Raw genomic sequence first — 6,054 nt, 5'->3', positions numbered from 1 at the left:
TTAGATTTCATAAACTTTGCAAACTCAATGGACAAGTTAGTACTTGTAGAACCATAGATAATATCATCAATGTAGATCCGAACTATCAGTATGTGTTCATTATATTTTTTAACAAATAAAGTTTTATCAACGCTTCCCATGATAAAGTTGTGACTGAGTAAGAACTTAGTCAATTTCTCATACCATGCCTTAGGAGCTTGTTTTAGACCATAAAGTGCCTTTTTAAGACGATATACATGATTTGAGAGTTTAGGGTCCTCAAAACTCTTAGGTTGTTCAACATAAACCTCTTCATGTAAATTATCATTTAAAAAAGTACTTTTAACATCCATTTGATATATCTTGAATTTTTTAAAGCATGTAATTAATATAAACAATCTAATGGATTTAAGGCAAACTACTAGTGCAAAGGTTTCATCATAATCGATTCCTTCTATTTGAGTGTATCCTTATACAACCAGTCTAGCCTTATTTCTAATTATATTTTCCATTTCATCATATTTGTTCTTGAGTAGCCATTTGGTTCCAATTATATGTTTATCAGTTGGTCTTGGAACCAAATACCAAACATCATTTCTTACAAATTAATTTAACTCTTCTTGCATGACTACTATCCAATTCTCATCTGTAAGTGCTTCTTTTACATTAGCCAGTTCAATTTGAGAAGTGAAACAAACGTAATTACAGATATTCTCTAATTGTTAATTTTCTCATTTGCACACCAGTAAGAGGATTACCTAATATCAAATTGGTAGGATGGTCTTTGACTGATCATAGTTCAGTATTAACTGCATTAGATGAAGAGTCAGGTTTCTCAATAAAGTTGACTTCATCATTATCTAGACTTGATGTGGGTGTGATCAAGTGATCGTCAATTATAACATTAATAGATTCTTGGATCACTCCTGTTTTTTTTATTAAGAACACGATATGCTCGACTATTTAGACCATAATCCAAGAATATTCCTTCATTACTCTTAGCTTCAAATTTCTCTAGATTTTTTCGGTCACGTAATATGAAGCACTTTTAAAATTTTGAAAGTATTTGACAGTTGGTTTCTTACTGAACTATAACTCATAGGCTGTTTTATCTTTTAATTTTCTTACATACAAGCGATTTATTATATAGCATGCAGTATTCACAGTTTCAGCCCACAAGTTTTTTGGTAAATTCATGTTATTTAACATAACATTGGTCATCTCTTGTAGCACTCTATTCTTTCTTTCAACAACCCCATTCTTTTAAGGTGTTTTAGGAGTAGAGAACTCATGTGATATGCCATGATCTATACAGAATTTCTCAAAATTGTTATTTTCAAATTCAGTACCATGATCACTTCTGATCTTGTTTATATTTACTTCTTTTTTAATCTGAATTCATTTCAGTATTCTTTTGACTTCATCAAGAGTCTCAGATTTTTCTCTCATGAAGGCTACCCAAGTAAATCTGCTAAAATCATCAACGATAACAAAAAAAAAAATACTTCTTTCCACCTCTACCCTCCGTTCTTGTTGGTCCAACTAAATCCATATGGATAAGTTCAAGAGGTTTGGTTGTGGCTAAGGAGTTCACTTTCTTGTAACTACTCCTTATTTGTTTGCTAATTTGGCATGCGCCACATATTTTATCAACCCTTGTTAATTTGGTCAGACCTTGAATAAGATCTATCCTGCTCAATCTATAAAGATTTCGATAGTTAACATGTCCAAGACGTTTATGTCATAGTTCCATTTCGTCTGTTTGGACTATGTAATAGGAACAATTAGAAGAGCATGATTCATTGATAATATATCAATTTTCAGAAGTCCGACGACTATTTAATATCACACAACCTATCTCATTTTTTATCTCACATCCGTGATTAGTAAATTTCATACTGTGTTTGTTATCGCATATTTGAGATATACTTAGAAGATTGTGTTTAAGTCCTTCAACATATAAAACAATTTCAAAAGGAGGAAGGTTAGAGAGTTGAACAGTACCTTGGCCTATGATTTTGCAGTTGCTTCCATCACCAAAAGTAACCGAACCATCATTCATCTCTTGGAAGTTAGTTAATATCTTTTTGTCACTTGTCATATGTCTTGAACATCCATTGTCCAGGTACCATTTTGAATAACTAGAAGCTTTGAAGACAGTGTGGGCAACAAGACAAGTAACTTTGGAACCCATTTTATTATAGTTTTGGGTTTAGGAGTTCCATTAGTTTTTCTCTACTTATGAAAGTTGGAATTTCTCTGTCTATCAACTCTGATATCATTAGAGTTAGATTTAAGAAGCTCTTTGAGTAAGTCTACTATTTTTTAGCTAAAGGATTATATCTTTGATTTCTATAGCTGATGTTATTAGAATTAATCATAAAAGCTTGAAAAGGTTTTGGATTTTTGAAATCGTTTTGGTTATAATTTCTCAAATTCTTACCTTTTCAGTTTGAGGGTTCTCCTTTTACAAATATAAGAGATGCATTTTTATTTTTCATTGAACTATCTTTGATATAGCCCAGACCCGATTTATCACCACATTTTCTAGATGCGGTTAATAAATTTTCTAGCTTAGGGTCTCCATGGGCATATATCCAAGTATCCTTAGAACTCAAAAGGAAAGAAACTTCAAGTTTTAAATTCTCATTTTCAATTCTCAATTTTTCTAATTCAAAGGTTTTGAAATTTAAATCAAGTTTTTCTTTTTCAAAACAATCAGAAAGATGAGATTTTTTTAAAATATTATTTTCAAGTTCTTCTTTTAGTTTAAGATATTTTTCCTTTTGAATTTTTAGTTTGACAGCTATTTTACAACTTTCCCTATATAAAGCATTGTAATCGTCTTGAAGATTATCTTCATTCTCGTTTTCAGGGTCACTCCTGAGATCTTCATAATCAGATAAATTATAGCTATCTGAGGAGGTGACTATGGCTATAGTCATTAGGGCTTTTACTTCATTTGAAATTTCTTGTTTTGAATCATCTGACTTAGAAGAACTTTTACAACTAGATGATTCATCCCAAGTAGCAATCATGCCCTTTCTTTTTTATTTATCCCTTTTGGGACATTTATTCGCTAAATGCATGTATTCATGGTAGTTGAAACATTGATTGTCTTTTATAGATTTCCAAGTTTTAGATTTTCCTTTTCTTTTATCAGATGGTTTTTGAAAATCAGATCTTTTCTTATTTTTGAAAATTCTGTAAAACTTCTTAGCAAGTAAAGCCATATCATCCTCTGTATCTTCAATATCAGAATTAACATTGTTATCTTTTGAAATATATTTAGATGACTTAAGAGCAATGGACTTACCTTTAGGAGCTTTAAAATTTAACCCATATGTTTGAAGAGAACCAACTAACTCCTCAACCTTCATTTATCATTGTCTCTTAGTTCCTGAATCGCAATGATAGGCACACGCCGTCCATCCATTTCCTAGATATTTGGAGGGCCGAGGGCCCCGTTGTGATTCCAACTTCCAATCCCAAAAGGGATGCACCTTAAGACAATAGTGGTTAAAGGTCCACTGTTGTAAACCTCCCTAGGGCCCATTGTTAAGCCTATTTTCACCCTTATCTTGTTGGGTTAACCCAATCCATTAGGCCCCCATTGATGATTGTATTACCCACCTTCCCTTATTGGGCACATCTGTTTAATCATACTTATATATGCTTGAACGTTTTAACTTCTCATACATGATTGAATGAATGCTATGAATTGATAGGAAGCACATTCCACACACAAGCTTACAACACTAGGCTAGTTGTTATATTCTGCATATCTTTAATAGCCTTTGTGATTGGAACCTCTAACTGGCTTGGAAGCCATTAGAATTATATTGACTTACTTGCTTTAAATTGAATGATTATTTAAGTTAGACAATGAGGACTTTAAATAGGTAAAAATAATTGATAAAGTCTTATTCATCCCCCTCTAGAACCTTAACTCAGATTCTTTTTTTAGAATCAGTGGTATAAACCGCAATTTCAAGGATATTAAATGAAGAGAGATGGAGAGGAAGAAGAGGCTTTTTCCAGAGAAAATAGGATGAGGAGACCAGCAATACTTGTCTGATGTATTTGACTAATGCACCATATGTGTAAAAAAAATCTAATCCGTTAATTAGGTAAGATTCTTTGTAAGCATGTGAATGATATAAAATATTATTTTCTATGATTAATAGTAAGATAGATTTGTACTAGAAAAGTAAGTTGCTAAAAATCCATTCTAACCATCAAAATTTAACTTACATATATGAATCCGATGATTATGTTCATTTACTATTTTTTGACAAATAAAATTTAATTAATAGGTCATATTTGATGAACGGTGTAAATCTTTGACACGTATTTTTATTGTACTTATATAAGATTTGATGTCACATGCTCTCTCATGAGTGGGCACCGTATGTAAACAAAGAGAGATATTTCTATAATTTAATGCACACTTAGCTGGACCAATTTGACTTGTCCAACTTGTTGTGTGTGTGAGCATCTCTCTCTCTGTCTCTCTCTCTCTCTCTCTCACACACACACACACACACATATATATAAGTGTGTGTGTGTACGTGTGTGTGTGTGTGTCCCACTTTCACGGTGTTGCAACCCTCCTGGACGGGTTTGTCATCAAACCCACACCATAGTGGGTGGACACACAGATAAGGTGGTGTTCCCAACACAACCCCCAAAGGTGGTGTGTCCATGTGTTGGGTGTCGTGGGGCCAACTTAATTTATGTGTTTTATATTCACACCGTCCATATGTTTGGAACCCTCATTTCAGGCTATGAACCCAAAAATGGAGGAGATCCAAAGCTCAAGTGGGCCACACCTTAGGGAACAGTAGTGATTGAATGCATCCCATTAAGAACTTGGGGCCGTGAAAGTTTTGGATCAGGCTAATATTTATCTTTTCCCTTCATCCAGGTTTGACTCATGACCATATATCAACGATTCGATGACCAACAAACATTACGATGGTCCTCAGAAAGGTTTCAACGGTGGATATCTGACACAGGGATGAATGTGATGAGGTCGATCACTATCTCCCTCAAGTATAACTACTCCAAATCCACGGAGCTTCTCTAGACTCCTTATAGAGACTTCTTGAATCCACAAGGAAAGAAAGCAAGAAAATAGAAATAAATTTTAATAAATTTAAAATTTAATTGATGAATGAAATAAATGAGTTCACAACCCTTTAAATAAGCATACCAAGCAATAGGAGAGAAATTAGAAGCAAATTATAACTAAAACTTTTAAAAATTCGTAACTTACTATAAATAGTAAATTTACTTTTTATAGTAACTTTCCTATTTGCCTTAACCACGTTATTCTCCAAATTATTCTAAGCACTTTTCATGCTTGGCACAACTCCTAAAACCCAACGGAAGAAGAGTTACAATCAAACTAAAACTTACTATTTATAGTAAAAACGAAATTAAATATAGAATTCGACCGCTATGATGGAATTTCACAAATTTGCGTGTGGGTAACCCAAAATCATATATTTTATGCCTAATAACTCATTTCGGATTGTGAGATACACCCAATCTAAGGTCCGACGGTCCGGATCACTTCTGTCAACCGGAACTTTTCTGATACATCTTGGCCATGAAACTGTGTGGGACCAGCTCTACATCACATCACTATTCTCACTATTTCCTGCGGTGCAGCGCACTTAAGCTTGGGACCTGCTTCGTTAAAATTTTTGGGTTCATGCCCCCGAAATGAGCAGCTGGAAAAACAGATGGACAGCGCAGATATACCCAACACATCACACATCAACACACCCACGCTAGGGTAGTGTTGGCAACAACACCTAATCCGCGTCCCCATGGTGGGCCACTCACAACACCACCTAATCTGCGTCGCCATGGTGGGCCACTCACTCAGCTAGTTGTACGAAATTCTCATCTAACGGATCTCTACTAGGATGGCCCAATTCAAAGTGGGACGCTATATTTCTTTCATAAATGATAAGAAACTCACACCCAATCTCATTGAAGTCAACAATAGTCTCGGGTAGCGAGCCATGTTTCTTAGGTGCTTTTCTAATTAAGATGGTAATAACT

Source organism: Magnolia sinica, chromosome 10 (genome assembly GCF_029962835.1).
Source record: "Magnolia sinica isolate HGM2019 chromosome 10, MsV1, whole genome shotgun sequence".
Lineage (NCBI taxonomy): Eukaryota > Viridiplantae > Streptophyta > Magnoliopsida > Magnoliales > Magnoliaceae > Magnolia > Magnolia sinica.
The sequence above is the reverse complement of the archived record's forward strand: the minus strand, read 5'-3'. Positions refer to the sequence as shown.